The sequence below is a fragment of the Bison bison genome, unplaced genomic scaffold (assembly GCF_000754665.1).
Source record: "Bison bison bison isolate TAMUID 2011002044 unplaced genomic scaffold, Bison_UMD1.0 scf7180017864142, whole genome shotgun sequence".
NCBI classification, from domain to species: Eukaryota; Metazoa; Chordata; class Mammalia; order Artiodactyla; family Bovidae; genus Bison; species Bison bison.
This window is the reverse complement of record NW_011494714.1, coordinates 385,531-404,106: the sequence shown is the minus strand read 5'-3', so window position 1 is coordinate 404,106 and position 18,576 is coordinate 385,531. Positions and strand designations below refer to the sequence as shown.

At 40.5% G+C, this 18,576-nt stretch overlaps 1 protein-coding gene across 3 annotated transcripts in view; it reads left to right on the top strand.

Annotated features, from left to right (window-relative positions):
- Nucleotides 1-18,576, top strand: part of ZNF609 (zinc finger protein 609) — a 176,609-nt gene that overhangs the window by 95,482 nt on the left and 62,551 nt on the right. The window contains exon 1 of one of the 3 annotated variants that reach the window (XM_010840190.1): nucleotides 1,932-2,872. The exons of 1 other annotated variant lie outside the window; for it this stretch is intronic. The gene's annotated coding sequence lies outside the window, so the exon portion shown is untranslated. Of the gene's footprint in view, nucleotides 1-1,931; nucleotides 2,873-9,912; nucleotides 10,268-18,576 lie in introns of those variants that run through there. One more of the 3 variants, XM_010840189.1, reaches the window with a different exon arrangement.

Sequence of the window (18,576 nt, the reverse complement as noted above, 5' to 3'; positions counted from 1 at the left end):
TATGGCCAGAAAGTAATTAAGGACAGTATGAGCACCTGTCAGTATGTTGTGTACTGAAGCCTGTCTTTTCTTTCCCTAATCTCATGCTTTGAAAGAACAAACCCAAAGGGGGGGATACAGGGGTGGAAATTTTAAAATTCTTGGGGCATTCCCTAAGATTTATAAGGGGAAAAGTCTCACTTCCTCTGAGTGCTGTGAAACAAGGACAGTGTACTAAGATAACATCCTTCTAAATATATGTGTATTTAGACGTCCACCTGAGCGGAAAGTCTTACTTTCTCTTCCTCATCCTACTCTTAAATGAAACAGCTTGGTACTTTGCCACATGGTTTGGAATATACTATATATGAAATGAGAGCTTCTTGGAATGTTGACTTTATTCTATACAGGAGATTAGAAAAGAAATTTTTTTATATACTGTTAGGCAAAACCTTAGTGTAAGAGAGAACAGAAAGATCTGGTTTGGGTCTGCTGGTGTGGTCTTACTATGACACAGAATGGTGCCCATAGTGAAATTTTACTAGGAGTTTCTCTTTTGACCATTGGGATTAATTGGATGTTGATTAAGGACATGAGGTAAATAACAAGTTAAAAAGCATATGTTTCTGCCACTCGGACTTGTTAGAAACATAAACGTAATATACTTCTTCTATACTGGTCGCTTCCTCCTTTTTGGTAGTTGTGACTTGGTTTCTTTCATTCTTATGTACATGTGCCTGCTTACTCACTCTGAACTTCTACTTGATCAGATCCACCCAACTTTGAGGCTAGAAATCCAGAGAATCTCTTCTAGCAACCTGAGCAAAACCTGTAAAGGAAAAAAAGAAAGAATATCTTTAGAACTAGACTGTAGAATACTAGAGATGTGAAAACCATACCAGGGTAGGCCATTTTAATATTTTATATACTGAGAGAAGATATCTCATTGCCTGAGGGATAAATGCATCTCAACTTTTCCACCATTTATTGTATTTGAAATACACAAATCTCTATGGAGCTCTAAAATTGTGTTTCTTCCAACACCTGTCGTGTTTGGACCCTGAACCTGATGCTAGTCCAAAACCACTGTGGTTTAGGTGCTGCCTTTATCTTATCTATATCATTCTGAAGAGGTTCCTGGTTGGCACTGTTTTATTTTCATACTGAAAATGTGTGTCTGAATGTAGAGGTTTCATTTTGATGAATGCCCTTGTAAGAAGGCTGAAGTTAATAGAAATGGTATTAAAGATAGCTCTACCTGACAGTCACAGGGTTCCCTTATAGCTCAGTTGGTAAAGAATCTGCCGCAATGCAGGAGACACGGGTTTGATTCCTGGGTCAGGAAGATCCCCTGGAGAAGGAAGTGGCAACCCACTCCAGTATTCTTGCCTGGAGAATCCCTTGGACTGAGAAGCCTGGCAGGCCACAGTCCATGTGGTCACAAGAGTTGGACATGACTTAGCAACTAAATGACATCTTGACAGTTATACCAGTTTGGGTTTAAGGAAGGTTAGAATTTAGGAATATAAAATAAAATCCTAGCTACTTTTTTGTTTTTTGAATCTCATAAAGAAGCTGAGGTTAAGAGAGCTTAAATGACCACAGCTATTATCTAGAAATCTTGAGTGCTGGAAAATAGTCATGCTATTGCTAAGTCACTTCAGTCGTGTCCGACTCTGTGCAACCCCATAGACGGCAGCCCACCAGGCTCCCCTGTCCCTGGGATTCTCCAGGCAAGAACACTGGAGTGGGTTGCCATTTCCTTCTCCAATGCATGCATGCATGCTAAGTTGCTTCAGTTGTGTCCAACTCTATGCGACCCCATGGATAGCAGCCCACCAGGCTCCTCTGGCCGTGGGATTCTCCAGGCAAGAACACTGGAGTGGGTTGCCATTTCCTTCTCCAATGCATACATACATGCTCAGTTGCTTCAGTTGGTTCCAACTCTGTGCGACCCTATGGACAGCAGCCCACTAGGCTCCTCTGTCCACGGGAGTCTCTAGGCAAGAATACTGGAGTAGGTTGGAAAATAGTCATAGAAGCCAGGAGACCTTCCTTTGCAAAATTAAGGTCTGATAGTTAGAGAGGGCCTATATAGGAGGAGCAGGATTGAGGGAGGGCTTCTGTGATCTTTTTAAATACTTTAAACAATTAAAGTTTGTTTGAGATTCCCCATAACATGGTATGGAAAAACCCAAACAAACTTTTTGGCCAATCCAGTATTTGTGCTCTTAGGCATTTCCACCTTATTGGAAGATGTCCTACTCATTTGTTTTTCCAAAAGTTCCTTCTCCAGCAGGTGATTAGCCAAATGCCTCATTGAACTGATGATTAAGTGCTTTCTCTCTGACTCCTTAGAGAATTTTAGGATTAATACCATTTGTCACCTGCTGACCAGTTTTATCTGCTTAGGGAGACTGTGCTGGCAGATTATACAGTGTCTTCTACAAGAAGAGATGGATGTACAGACAGTTGGAGATTATGGCAGCCTCTTTCTCAATCTTTGTAGTATGACAGGGACGATGTTTCAGCTACTCATGCAAGACAGATCATTAACTGCACATCAGAATGTCATTTGGGGACTTTTTCTCCTGGGTTTGTTCCTGGGTAGCTCAGAGGCACACTAGTGGAGTTCCATTCTAACTCTTATGAGGGAGCCAGGTGTAGAGGGGTACAGGAATTATGGAACAGGTACTCACCTTTTGTACACATCTCCCAACCTGAAATAAGAATGGGCTTGATAAGCTTTAAAAATATATAAAAAATAAAAAACTCATTTGATTTTTTTAAATTGCTGATTTAGTAGCCAACTCTTGACCTGCTTTGAGCCTGAAAAGAGAATGCTGATATCTGACTTGTGAGCCTTCTAACCTGACCTTTACTCGTAGTAAAGGTAAGTGGATGATGCCCCTTTGGAGGATCCCTAGGCCACATTTAATAACAACAGAAACTGGAGCAGTGTTTAGCATTTATCAGAGTATGTGCCAGGTAACAAGGCTGAATGTTATTTGTATAGTATTTAATTCTCACAGTAGTTCTGTGAGACATGTATTATGATTTCCATTTTACTAATGGGAAAACTGGCTTAAAAAGGTTAAATGACTTGTCTAACATTGCACAACCTATCGTGGAAGATCTGTTTGAACCTAAGTTGACTATCATCAAAGTCCATTTGTCTTAATCATCTCTTTTCACTTATCTTCACCTTTTTCTTCTGTTTGAAGATGTCTTTCAAACCCTTATCACACTCATTCTTAATCTAGAAACTTCCTCTTGTTGTTTAGTTGCTAAGTCATGTCCAACTCTTGCAACCCCATGGACTGTGGCCTGCCAGGCTCCTCTGTCCGTGGGATTTCCCAGGCAAGAATACCTGGAGTGAGTTGCCATTTCCTTCTCCAGTGGATCTTCCCAACCCAGGGATCAAACCTCTGTCTCTTACATCTCCTGCATTGTCAGGCAGGGCTTTACCCTGGCACCACCTGGGAAGCCAGTCCACATCTATGTAATTTTTAGAGATGTCCTTTTATGTGAAATTGTCTTTTTTACAAGGTCCAGATTATAAATAAAGTAGTTAAGAAAGTTTACATATTGGAAGTAGCCCCAGAAACTCGAGGTTTGTTGATTATTATAGAGATTTGTCAAGAAAAACTTTATAGGTAAGTGACTGAAAACTGAGACTGATAGATACTGGTAAAATATTAGATGGTATGGTTGATCCTGTTGGTTATGGTAAAAGCTAAAACATTATCCTAGTTTACTAGAAAGTTGAAGAGCTGCCAGAAGAAGTTGGAGAGAGGAAGAAAAAAACACATACTGCACTTTGCCCCCAGTTCATTTATGAACTTAAGTCTTTCCTGTCAACCACTTGCTGGTTGGAAATCTCAACTCCCAACCTATACTCCAGGAAATCTAGCTTTTTAAAGATTCCAAGCTTCCAATGCAGGGGCCCAGAAACAACCCCTGATTAGGGAACTAGATCCACACCCACATGCCACCTCTTAAGATCCCACATACTGCAATGAAGATCGAAAGATCCCAACAAATGTCTCAACTAAGACCTGACACAGCCAAATAAATAAACGTTTTAAAAACAAAATTTTTTGTTTTTTTTTTTAATAAAGAAAGAAAGAAATCTAGCCTTTTATTGTCTTGGCTTAAGAGGCATTCAGACTGCCCAGTATTCAAGCTGTGGGGCCTGAACTATTTGAATATTACCTATGGGCTCCCCTGGTGGCTCAGATGGTAAAGAATCCGCCTGCAGTGCGGGAGACCTGGGTCCGATCACTGGATTGGGAAGATCCCCTGGAGGAGGGCATGGCAACCCACCCCCGTATTCTTGCCTGGAGAATCCCATGGGCAGAGGAGCCTGGCAGGCTACAGTGTATGGGGTCGCAAAGAGTCAGACACAACTGAGCAACCAAGCACAGCACATGGATAGATATAAGGTTGTGTGTATAGGAGGAGGCATGATATATAGGGCTTCCCTGGTGGCTCAGCTGGTAAAGAATCTGCCTGCAATGCGGGAGACCTGAGTTCGATCCCTGGGTTGGGAAGATCCCCTGGAGAAGGCAGCTGCTACCTGCCCAATATTCTGGCCTGGAGAACTCCATGGACTGTGTGTGTGTGTATCTGGGTTTGGGGTAATCATTTGTTACCCAGGAAAGGAATCAGGAATTAGTGTAGACCTGCTTAAGTGAAGGCAAGAGCTTAAGTGAAGGCAAGAGTAGTGGCGATAAATGCCAGTTTATAGGGTTATAGTTTAATAATTTTTTTAAGCTCTAGTGAGCCTGAAAGTTGATGAAATAGTGTGTATCAAAAGCCATAAAATATCCATACCCTTTTATTCTCTAATCTCATATATAGGATATTAGCCTGTGAAAGTCATAAAATGGGTATAAGAAATGTAGCCATTAAGATACTCTTTTTTTTCAATATAAATTTATTTATTTTAATTGGAGGCTAATTACTTTACCATATTATAAGATACTCTATTAGCCTTGTTTATACAAGTGAAAATTGGGACAGCCTAAATATCTACCTCGGAGAAGGCAGTGGCACCCCACTGCAGTACTCTTGCCTGGACAATCCATGGGTGGAGAAGCCTGGTAGGCTGCAGTCCATGGGGTCACGAAGAGTCTGACATGACTGAGCGACTTCACTTTCACTTTTCACATTCATGCATTGGAGAAGGAAATGGCAACCCACTCCAGTGTTCTTGTCTGGAGAATCCCAGGGATAGGGGAGCCTGGTGGGCTGCCGTCTCTGGGGTTGCACAGAGTCGGACATGACTGAAGCGACTTAGCAGCAGCAGCAGCAAATATCTACCTGTAGGAAATTGGTCAAATAAATTATTGTTTGTTTGCTCAATATATTTGTGTTTAAGCACAAATATTTAAAATTATGTTTTAAATTACTTGACAGAGGGGGTGGGGCAAAAAAAAATAAATTACTTGACAGAAATGTTTGTGGTATAGTGAAATTCTGATAATCTGGGTTTTTGCAATCTGAAAATGCCGTTTGGTCTTCAAGAAAGTTCCCATATTTAATAATAATTCAGAATATTATAACAAGGCAACTCTAACTCATTTCTGTAGTATAATTGAGTAGATAAGAAGGACTTATGTTTGCTGTCTGGCCATATTAATACTTTTGTGATGTGCCTTAACTATCCCTTAAGTGTTTTGTTTGAGGCAGATGCAAAAATTTAATGCTTTTAAGAGCAGAAGAAATTTGAAGGGTTTTATATCTTGAAGAGGCATATTAAGGATGAAGCATGACTCTCTACCTTCTAAAAAAAAAATGGAATAAGTATTCTATCAACAGCTTATTTTAGAGGAAATAAGTAGATTGATGGTTGAACCCCCTCCAGAGACAGGTGACCGGAGAGGCACTGTGATTGTCTGTCTTAAGAAGAGCACAGGGACTGGGGAAAGGGCTGTTTTCTATGGAAAATGGGTACTGGGCAGACAAAAACTATAGTGTACTATGTACACTATGGTTTTAAAAATTAAAACCTGAAAAGGCAAAGACTTGGAGGGAATACGCTCAAATATTTACAAAATATAAAGATTATAATGAGTTTCAGAAGCTGGTCCAATCAGAAGGAGCTTCAGGGGTTTTGTTAACGTGCTTAGGAGAGAGCCTGTCTTTCCACTGAGTTAAGAGTGCTGCTGCAGCTACCCAGGAGGAGAGCCTGTCTGAAAGTGAAGCAGAGTGAAAAAAACAGCACCAAGAGAGGGAGTGATGGACACTAGGCCCCCATGGCGTCATGCAAGCCCCTAGATCAGATCACGCCTAGTTTGAGCTTTTTAAGTATTATGGTAGCCTCATTTGGACTTTTTAAGTCAGTCTGGCTGTGCTTTTCTGTCACTTGTAACTGAAAAAGTCCTCATACAGTCTCCTTAGAGATCACAAAGTCCAACTACTTCATTTCATAGGGTCAAAGTTTAGAGAAGTAAAATGACTTGTCTAAGGTAATACAGCTAAGTAGTGGGAAACTGGGACTAGACCTGGCCTGCTACCCCTTTATAAGCTCATTACTCCAACATAAATCAGTTCATAAGTATGTTTGGGGTAAAGTCTTTGGTGAGTTTGAGGGTGCCATTTAAGATAAACTAAATCAGCTACATACAGTGTGTCTTTTGGGATGACAGTGACTATTATTTGCAGAGAACTGGCTCCTGTATTTTTCAAATTATTAGATAAAAGTTCTGTCCATTTGCTTTAATGACTGATGACTTAGTGACTCAATTATCTGTTAACTTAGTGGATAATATTTGATTAGTTGTTCTCATGTTGCCCATTTCCTGGGCCTCCTTAAGCTTCTAGAATAAGCAGCCTCAAACATTTTTGCATAGGCTTGTGTAGTAATTAAATGAAATGTGGACCTCAAATGCATGCCGAGCTCTTTCCTGCCTTGGGGGTTTGCATACACTGTTCCTTCTGCCTGTATTGCTCAATCCTAGGTTCTTCATGTCTTCTCATCTTTTAGGTGTCAGCTTAAATCCATCCTCTTCAGGAGGCCAACCCGACCTACACCCTAGGTGGCTCCCATGTCCTCCAACCTCTTACACTTGCCCTGTTTGTTGCTTAGTGGGATTCTAATTTATAGTTATGCACCAGTCTCTTTCATTTACCACTTCATACCCAGTGTCTAGGACAAGACCTACACATAGGGAGTACTCAGTAATTATTTGTCAAGTGACTGAATTTTAAAGGTATTCAAGGCTTAAACAATAAAAGCTCTGAGTATTGAGGCCCTTCCCCTAGCCCTGTCCCAAGTACCTTAAACTGCCCACACACCTCCGACTAAACATACAGCACAGATCCTGAAGACAGCAGAAACTAAAAGCTGTCCTTAACCACTGTACTGATTATTGTCTCAGGCATTTTTGAGTTAATATTTTATTACCTCTATTCTTCAGCTTGTCATGCTTTTATTTTTTCTTCTCTGGGACTTCTCACCTACCCACTTGACTGTGACTCAGACTCCTCACACTGAAAGGGAGTATCGGAGAAGTGAGTGGCCCTGAGAGCAGGGGAAGGATGGAGTGACGAGGGCCACCAGCAGTCTCTTTCAGAACTCTAATCGCTCTCAGGTCACTGCTTCAAGTCAAGAATGAGGAGGACTTTGAGTGCCTCTTTTTCTTGCGCAGTGCCCTCAACTTGAGTGCTTAGCTGGCAGGCAGGCACCTTTTCCTCCTCAGTTACTGTCAGAACAACATGAAGGTCAGGCAGAGAAAGACAAATGAGAGCAGCTCAGGGAAGGGAGGTTACCACGGTAACAAGCAGGCCAGACTGCTATTTGGAAACAGGCCTAATCTTTCTCCTCCTCCTCCCTCCTTCTCAGCACAAGAAGATGGGTATTGTTTAGCTGACCTGCATCCTTGGGGTGGGAACCATAATCCTTTTCTGACAGTTCCCAGTGACACTGGAATGAGCTGCTTTGCATTTTAATTTGATAAGCAGCAGCCACAGTTTTCTCAGAAGTAGTGGAGACATGGCTTTTTCTGGCCCTGTTCCAGGTAGGATTCTGGTTGCCACAGAGAGGGATTTGGGATTGTTGTTTATTTCTCAACAAAGAATTTGCATATTTGCACATGCGTAGAAGATACCATTCAGTTCTTGGCAATTAGAATCAAATGAATACAGGCAGTCATGAGTTATGAATATTCACCTTACAAAGGTCATAGAAATGTTTATGTAGTACGGCCCATATCCCAGCTCTTAGGAACAGAGGCCAGTCCTGTGGCCCCTTGTCCCAGTGACCTATGCAATGGAAGTACTGACTTAATGTTGTTACTTTTCTGCTTCCCCCTCCTACTTATGTGCCTCATTATTCTCACTCTTTTCACCTGCCTCCCGATTTCCTCGTCAACCTAGGCCCCTTTTCTTATAATAAGCCTCCACATATATAAATATCCCTCCCTTTTCCCTTTTCCTTTAAAATAAAAATAGCTTTAAAAAAACTAGAATAATAAATTTTCAACATAATGAAAAAATCAAATACCGAAAAATATAAGGCTGCGTCCTTAGTTGCTCAGTCATGTCTGATTCTACGTCCCCATGGACTGTCACCCACCAGGCTCCTCTGTCCATGGGATTCTCCAGGCAGGAATACTGGAGTGGTTTGTCATGTCCTCCTCCCGAGGAGCTTCCCAGCCTAGGGATCGAACCCAGGTCTCTAGCATTGCAGGCACATTCCTTACTGTATGAGCCACCGGGGAAGCCCAAAAAATATAAAAGAAATGAAACATCATCCAGAATCTCACTACTCAAAGATGATTACAAAGAATACTCTTCTAGATCTCAACTTATGTTTCTCACTTCTGATCTGCATAGTACATAAGAAGCGTATATAGGGACTTCCCTGGTGGTCTAGTGGTTAAGACCTGAGTTTTATCCTGCACGCCACCCAGGGTGTCCGAAAAAAAAAAAGAATCATATGCAGTTGCATACAATCAGTTTAACATTAATGGACTAACTTAATACATGCTGTAGTGTAATATTTTTTTTTCACTCAAAAATATGCTGTGGATATATGTCCTTGATGCTAGTTATAAATCTGTGCTATGATGGGCATTCAGATTGTTTCTGGGTTTTTGTTTGGTTATTAAAAACAACACTGAGGGTTTCCCTGGTGGTCCAGTGATTAAGAATCTGCCTGCTAATGCAGGGGACAGGGGTTTGATCCCTGGTCCAGAAATATTCCACGTGCCCTAGGGCAACTAACCCCCTGCGCCACAAACGCTGAAATCTGCACACCCTGGAGTCCATGCTCCACAACTAGAGAAGCCACCACAGTGAGAAGCCTGCACACCGCAACGAAGACCCAGGACAGCCGTGAATGAATAAAGTGAACATGTTAAAAAAAAATGTTTAAAAAAAACACTGAAACACACTGTACATCATACATTTTTGTGCACTTGTCCTTTCAGAGTTTCTACCAATTCATACTCCCATCAGCTAATAATGTGTAAAAGTGTCTGTTTTTTTCCCATCAGTCAGTTCAGTTCAGTTGCTCAGTTGTGTCCGACTCTGCGACGCCATGGACTGCAGCACGCCAGGTTTTCCTGTCCATCACCAACTCCCAGAGCCACTCTTGTCCATTGCATCGGTGATGCCATCCAACCATCTCATCGTCTGTCGTCCCATTCTCCTCCCGCCTTCAATCTTTTCCAGCATCAGGGTCTTTTCCAATGAGTCGGTTCTTCAAATCAGGTGGCCACATTATTGGAGTTTCAGCTTCAGCATCAGTCCTTCCAATGAATATTCAGGACTGATTTCCTTTAGGATTGACTGGCTGGATCTCCTTGCAGTCCAAAGAACTGTCAAGAGTCTTCTGCAGTACCACAGTTCAAAAGCATCAATTCTTCAGCACTCAGCTTTGTTTTTAGTCCAACTCTCACATCCATACATGACTACTGGAAAAACCAAACATGACCACTGGGGAGAAAAAAAACATTTTTTTCCATACTCTTGCCAAAATGTTCAACTCTTTGATCTACCCCTTCAGATTGTGCACTGCAGACCCACCTCCTCCTCCTAACACACTTCCAGTCTTTTCCTGGAATGCTGGCAATTAAGCAAAGTAAAACTAATCTCAGTCTTTCCCCAGCCTCCCCAGATCAAAACTAAACCCTGTTCCTCCTCTTTTTCCTTTCTTTTTCTTTCAGTAATAGAATACCATCCATTTGAACTTAAGTTCCAAAGACTGGGATTTTGGTCTGTTTTGTTCATCGCATATCCTCTGCACTTAGAATAGTGCTTGGCATGTGGCAGTTGCTTAGTAAGTATTTGTGGAATGAATAGTCTCCCAACCATATGAATTAGAAGTTCTAATCATACCTGACTCCTTCACTGATTACCTACATGTCTGATACTTCATGAAGTCTTACTTCTTACTGCTTACATACTTACATGCCCTGAATGTCTCCTGAACCCTCCCCCCAGGGTTTGTAGCAGCAAGCGTCCATCCAGCTAGGGCCCCTCCTTTTCAGTCTCTTTTAGTCTACCTGCTTCTATTAACTTCGCTTTTAAATATACAAACGTGATATCACTCCTTTGCTTTAATTCCTTAGAAGTTTCTTAATACCTGCAAAGTTAAGTCCAAATTTTACTCTCCCTGTACTGCTCCCTATTCCAACCAAACCAAACAACCTGTGGTTCTTTGAACATACCAATTGTGTTTGTTCATGCTTGTGTACCTTTGAACAGGCTGTTCCTTCTGCTTGGAGTATGCTTTCTTTTTTCTTTTCGTTTAACTTGAAGTATAGCTGGTCTACTTTGTTATGGTGGTCTCTGGTGTACAGCAGAGTGATTCAGATATGCATATATATTAATTCTTTTTCATATTTTTCCCATTATGATTTATTATGGGATGCTGAATATAGTTCTCTGTGCTGCACAATAGGACCTTGTTGTTTATCCATTCTGTATATAATAGTTTGCATCTGCTAGTCCTGAATTCCCAATTCAACCCTCCCTCACCTTCCTCCCCCTTGACCACCACAAGTCTGTTCTCTATGTCTGTGAGTCTGTTTCTGTTTCATAAATAAGTTAATTTCTATATATTTTTTTAGATTATGCACATAAGTCATATCATATAATATTTGTCTTTCTCTGATTTAGTATGATAATTTCTAGGTCCATTTATGTTGCTGTAAATGGCATTATTTCATTCTTTTTATGGCTGAGTAATATCCTGTTGTATTTATGTATTATATTTTCTTTATCCATTCTTCTGTCAGTGGACATTGAGGTTGCTTCCATGTCTTGGCTAATTGTAAATAGCACTGCAGTGAATGTTGGGGTGCACATATTTTTTCAAATTATAGTTTTGTCTAGATATATGCACAGGAGTGAGATTGCTAGATCATATAGCAACTCTATTTTTAATTTTTTGAGAAACCTTCATACTGTTCTCCTTAGTGCTACACCAATTCATAGCATTTGTTATTTGTAAACTTTTTTATTGATGGCCGTCCTGACCAGCATGAGGTGTTACTACATTGTAGTTTTGATTTGCATTTCTTTAATAATTAGCAGTGTTGAGCGTCTTTTCATGTGTTTGTTGGCCATCTGTATGTCTTCTTTGGAGAAATGCTGATTTTAGGTCTTCTGCCTATTTTTTGACTGGGTTATTTGTTTCTGTTATTGAATTGTATGAGCTCTTTATATATTTTAGAAGTAAAAAGCCCTTGTCATCACATTTGCAAGGGTCTGCAATTGTTTATGGTTTCCTTTGCTGTGCAGGTAAAGTATGCTTTCTACTCTTTTCTTTGGAAACTCCTTAGATCCACTCCAGGATGAGGTCTTCCCTCTTGCCTCTAGCAGTCACTCCCTGGACAGGGTACTTGCAGCCCTCTGTTCATCTTTGTTATAATTTGTTTATCAGTTTGTTTCCTAATCTAAAATGAAGTTTTCCAAGTAAGAATATAAACTTTGTGTTGACTCTACAAATATAGGATATCTGTATTTTTTCTGAGCCTTAGTAGTTTTCCATTTTATTACTCTGATGAATGGGTTTGTGAGTGTTACAATAAGGACCATGTTTAATAATGAAGGCAGTAAAAGTCTGTTACCTAGAATATAGTGACTCTTATTTACGTTGTTGGGTTTGCCTAATGCTGTACCTTGGTGAGAGATTTTTAAGGACAGAGTTCTTTCCAGTATTGAATGCTCTAATGCCTTTGTAAGTTATGATGCTTAGAAAATTTAACTTTTCTGTCCCTTGAAAGATGAATTGCCCCTCTCAGTTTCTATAAGATTTTGTGAGCCCTGTATCCTAAGTATGTTGTACAAAATTCTAAATTTCATAGACTGTTGTTATTTGGTATTTTCATTTTTGTTGCTCTGTATTAGAGGAGCTAAGCTAAGTAATTGTTGAAAAGTAAAATATAGTTTAGCAAGGCTTAACTGCATTATGATAGGTATTTCATTTCCACTTCAAGAGGATATTTGTACTGAAAAATTAGAGCCGTTATGGTGCAACTTGAAGCAAAAATTTGTTGTATAAAACTAAGGATTTACCAAAACAACTGTACAAATCCAGATCTCAAAGACAGATTAAAAACTCTTGAACAACCTTTGTTCTTTTTACAAAAGATGAGTTTGCTTTTCCAAATACTAAACAGCAAGTACAATCTTTCTTTTCTGACAGAGCACCTCAATTTTTGACAGAGTTCAAATGTCTAAATCCAAATTAATCACACTGTAAAATTTTGAAAGAGTTTGCACACGTAGTCAAAGATCCTTTTGTCCAAGGAATCCTGGTAAATCGGAGAGAACCATAAGACTGCGGACAGGCAAATGTCCACGTTTTCAAAATGGTAGGCCATCAAATTTAACACTAATCTTCAGCGAAATCCTAGAACAAAATGTTAAACAGATAGTTTGTGAACTATTGACATTCACTCTTCTTCCTGGTCATGCCAAAGCTGCTTTGGAGTAGCATTGAGTCATGAAAAAGAGCATAAGCTAGGGAGTCGGACATACTTTGGTTCAAATCCTGACCCTGGTACTTGGTAACTGGGTCATTATGGACAAATCAGTTACCCTTCATGGGACTTTATTTTCTCTTCTTTTAAAAAAAAAATTTATTTATTTATTTTAAAACGAATTTTATTAATTTATTTATTTTTGGCTCTGCTGGGTCTTTGTTGCTGCACGGGCTTTTTTCTAGTTGCAGCAAGTGGAGCCCGCTCTCTGGTTGCAGTGTGTGGGCTTCTCATTGTGGCTTCTCTTTTTGCGGAGCGGGGGCTCTAGGGCACACGGGCTTCAGTAGTTGCGGCCTGTGGGCTCAGTAATTGCAGCTCCCAGGCTCTAGAGCACAGACTCAGTAGTTGTGGCTCATGGGCTTACTTGTTCTGCTGCATGTGAGATCTTCCCAGATCAGGGATAGAACCCTTGTTTCCTGCTTTGGCAGGTGCATTCGTTACCACTGAGCCACCAAGGCACCAGGGAAGCCCAGGCTCTGTTTCTTTTCTATCAAACAAAGCAATCATCTACTTCATAAGGGTATAGGAGATTCACAAGATACCCTATGTAGAACTCATGGCGCACAGTTAGATAAGTGCTGATAATCTTTCCTTCACTTGTCCACGCTTCCCTTCACCCAATGTGATTTAACCTTCTGTGCTTCTATTACTATGATTTTTACTGTTTTAAGCTTCTTTGTAGTCCTTTCTTCATGGATTTAAGCCTCTAATGTTGATCATCCTTACTTTCTTTCTCCAGCTTTCTTCTTTTTGTTTTTTCTTTTCTATCCTCTATCCCTAAGGTATCTTATCCAAGTGAGCTCATGCCCTGACCTTTCTCCTGAGTTCCAGTTCTGTATATCCAGCTATCTACTTAAAGCTCATATGCAAAGTTTAACTTGTTTTCTGGTTCTGTCATTCATTGCTATTGTTTTCTTCTGTCTCTTTTTGTCCAGAGAAAATGGCACCAGAAACCTTGAAGTCAGCCCAGATTTTTCTTTACCTCTCTGATACTGAGTCACTCACCAAGTCGTATTAATTCTACCTCTAACTCATTCCTTTCTTTCCATGACAGCTATTACTGTCTTGGTTCAAGCCATCATTATATCTTATTTGGTTTACTATAGTTGGTTTCTAACTGGTATCCTTCCTTCTTATTAATCTCCCTCAAAGCCAAGGTAACCATTTACAAAAGCTTATTGGACCATATCTCATTTCACATGCTAGTAAGGGTATGCTCAAAATCCTTCAAGCTAAACTTCATCAGTCCATGAACTGAGAACTTGGAGATGTACAAGCTGGCTTTAGAAAAGGCAGAAAAACCAGAGATCAAATTGCCAGCATTCATTGGATCATAGAGAAGGCAAGGGAATTCCAGAAAAACACCTGTTCTGCTTCATTGACTATGCTAAAGCTTTTGGCTATGTGGATCACAACAAACTGTGGAAAATTTTTAAAGACATGGAAATACCAGACCGCCTTACTTGTCTCCTGAGAAGCCTGTGTGTGGGTCAAGAAGCAATAGAACCTTATATGGAACCAACTGACTGGTTCAAGATAGGGAAAGGAGTACATCAGGCTGTATACTGTCACCCTGCTTATTTAACTTCTGTTCAGGGTACATCATGCAATATGCCAGGCTGGATGAATCACAAGCCAGAATCAAGATTGCCAGGAGAAATATCAACAACCTCAGGTATGCAGATGATACCACTCTAATGGCAGAAAGTGAAGAGGAACTGAAGAGCCTCTTGATGAGGGTGAAAGAGGAGAGTGAAAAAGCTGGCTTAAAACTCAACATTCAGAAAACTAAGATCATGGCATCTGGTCCCATCTCTTCATGACAAATAGATGGGAAAAAAAATGGAAACAGTGACAGATTTTATCTTCTTGGGCTTCAAAATCATTGCAGATAGTGACTGCATCCATGAAATTAAAAGACACTTGCTCCTGGGAAAGAAAGGTATGACAAACCTAGGGAGAGTATTAAAAAGCAGAGACATCACTTTGCTGACAAAAGTTTGTATAGTCAAAGCTATGGTTTTTCCAGTAGTCATGTATGGATGTGAGAGTTGGACCATAGAGAAAGCTGAGTGTTGAAGAATTGATGCTTTCAAATTGTAGTGCTCGGGAAGTCTCTTGAGAGTCCCTTGGACTGCAAGATCAAACCAGTTAATCTTAAAGGAAATCTACCCTGAATATTCTTTGGAAGGACTGATGCTGAAGCTGAAGCTCCAATACTTTGGCCACCTCATCCTAAGAGCCAGCTCTTTGGAAAAGACCCTGATGGTGGAAAAGACTGAAGGCAAAAGGAGAAAGGGGTGCCAGAGGATGAGATGGTTAGATAGCATCATTGACTCAATGGACATGAATTTGAGCAAACTCTGGGAGACCGTTAAGGACAAGGGACCCTGGCATGCTGCAGTCCATAGTGTTGCAAAGAGTTGGACACAACTAAGCGACTGAACAACAGCAACAGCAACATTGGATTGTATCACTTTCACGCTTAAAACCCCACGGTGACTTTTTAACATGACATGTAATTTCCCACCACTTCCACCATTCCCTTCTTGCCGAACTATTGTAGTTCCCTCTCTAACCACGTCTTTGGTATTGCATCTAACTAAAATAACCTAATTTTTCTTCCTTGAACTTGCTCCTAAAACTCAGCTGAAATATCACCTGCTTCTCTCCCAGGTGTACAGAAGTGATTAGCCACTTCTGTGCTTACCTCTTTTTGCATCCTTTATATTTCTTTAATTACCTGTTCACATTTGTTTGCCTGTCTGGACCTAGGGATAGAAATCATATTAAGATTAATCACTTGCCATAATATAATGCTTAGATTGTAGTAAGTATTTACCGTTTCTGAACGAAGAGAGGAATCTGGAAAAAAAAAAAAAATAATGCTTATTAGAAGCCAAGTTAAGTTCTAAAACATAGCACTCTAAACTTTCTTTTCCCAAAAGAGTTCTTGGATGGGTAGATTGGAGTGCCTTGATTTCCTCAAGATATTTGAAAAAGCCTTTATGATATTTTGATGACATGTCAGTGAAACAGTGGACAGGATGGTGATACAGTTGGGTGACTTTATAGTTGGCTGAAAAGCTCCAAATTTAAAGAGTATTGGTCACTGGATGTTCCCTCGGATAAAGGTGGTATACCACAAGACTCTGCCTTTGGTCTAGTCTTGTTCAGCATTTTCATTATAACTTGTGAATAAATAGAGAGTATATATATAAATTTGTGGGTGATATATTGTGGTCAAGACTTTTTCAGTTGTGTTGGAAACCTGGCTCAAGCTAGTTCAAGCAAACAAGGGATTTATACGTTCTCACCAGTGGAGTTTTTTAGTTTCTGACGGGGGTTCAAATAGTGTCACTGGGATTCTACCTTTGCTCATCTCTCTGTTCTACTTTCTCCTAAATTGGCTTTATTCTCAGACAAGCCTTTTTGAAGTATTAAGGAAAAATGGCTACTAGCAGCTCCAGGTTTAATTAGTCCTTCCAGCTTAAGGGACCAGAGGGAAAAAGAATCTCTATAACCTGTAGAGGGATTCCCTGGTTGCTCCAATGGTAAAGAATCCTCCTGCCAATTCAGGAGACCCAGGTTTGATCCCTGAGTCGGGAAGATTCCTTGGAGAAGGGAAGGGCCCCCCACTGCAGTATTCTTGCCTGGAGAATTCTATGGACAGAGGAGTCTGGTGGGCTACAGTCCATGGGGTCGCAAAGAGTTGGACATGACTAAGCGAGTAACACTTTCACACTTCCATAACTTATGGAGAACCTATCCTATATAGTTAGAACATTTACTGTGTCTTGGGCACTATACACTGTATACTAAACTTTATATTCAGTTGATTGCTACATTGACCATAGGAAGTACAGGTATACCTCCATGTTTTTACAGAGCTGAGATTTCATCCAGTCTTTTAGGAAAATGAGCATTTATAGCTTAAAACAGTTACCTACATTTTTGTTCCATTAGAGATAAGGCACAGAACTGTGTGTGTAGTGCACTGTGGTGCGCCTCACAGCACAGGCGCAGCTGTGGGGCACGGGCTTAGTTGCTCTGCAGCATGTGGGGTGATCTTGGACCTGGGATCGAACTCATGTTTCCTGCATTGGCAGGCAGATTCTTTACCATTGAGCCACCAGGGAAGCCCCTCAGAGACGTCTTATCCTTAGCAATTTGAGACACATAGGCACTAGAGAGACTGATCCCCCCCACCCCAGTAAATAAAAGCTCTTTGGGATTCTCAGCTTTTTATTAATCTTTTTATTTTGAGATAATTGTAGTTATAATAAACAATTCATAGAGATCTTGTGTAACTTTTACCTAGTTTTCCCCAATGGTAACTCCTTGCAAAACTATAGAACCAGGCCACAATAGGGATGTTGACATTGCTGCAGTCCACCTATCGTGTTCAAATTTTCCCCGTCTTACTTGAACTCATGTTGTGTGTGAGTGTGTTTAGTTCTGTGCAGTGTCATCACATGTCTAGTCAGGGTATCTGCCACGCAGTCAAGAACTGAAATCTTTCAGTTTTAATTTCTAACACAGTAAATATCAGTAGATATAGCCAGCATAGATAAAAGCCGTGTAAGGTTCTCAATTTTAAAATCTGTAAAGGTTTCCTAAGACCAGAAGTTTAGAAACAGCTGGCTTAAAGCAGAAAGAGTCCTTCCCATTTCTCCTTCCCAAGCTACTGCAGAGCGCAGTGTGGTTTGTGATGTCTCAGTTAAAATGCTCATAGGACTGTCGATGCAGACGATAATTAGGTTCTTTAGTACAATTTGTCCATCCATATTAGAGGATAAGTTGAGACTCTTCTTTGACATCTGTGATTCTGAATGATTCAGAGAAAGGTTTAGCTTTCTGTTGTGTTTACTTAAGCGGGAAGAGAATGGAGTAGAAAAGACACGTTCCAGCCGTGACTTTTTAGGAAATAAGTAGGTAAAAGGAGGTAAGACATGTGTTCAGGAAGGGAAGTAGTTGTAGCCAAAGGATGAATTTTTATGCAATCCTTTATTCTTGAGAGCCAATTCTAGTGCTTCCCTTGGAACATTATGGGAATGGAAGGACAGGGATCATCAACCTTCTGTGGGAAAAAAACTGTAGTCAGTTTCAGAGGTAGTTCTTGGGTCCCTGTGGTAAGTCATCACAGGGGATAGCTGTGCTGAAGGAAAACAGGTGAATTCAAGCAGGCAGGAGATTGCAGTGAGAAGACTTGGAAGAGCAAAAGAGACGCTGCATTCAGCAAAAGCCTTTGCCACTGCATTGGACACTGCCATATGATTTGTGTTGTGTGTTGGTTTTGCTTATAACATTTTTTTTCCTTTGTTCAATTCCCAGCATAATTTATTCAGTCCCACACATTGGGAGTTTTAGAAAGGCTTGAATATTAGGATCGTTTGATCTGATATCTCCTCCTCTTCACTAGAGGTCTTTAGGGTCTGAGCCTGAGAGTCTCTCTACAGGAATCATCACAGGAGAATTCCCTATGGCTAATCTGTAGTCTTCAAATTATGTGTTGACTGCACTTGCATTTTCTAGTGCACATTGGAACAGCCTTCACTGCTGACCTTGACCAGGTGCTGACTGGTTAAAATTGAATGCG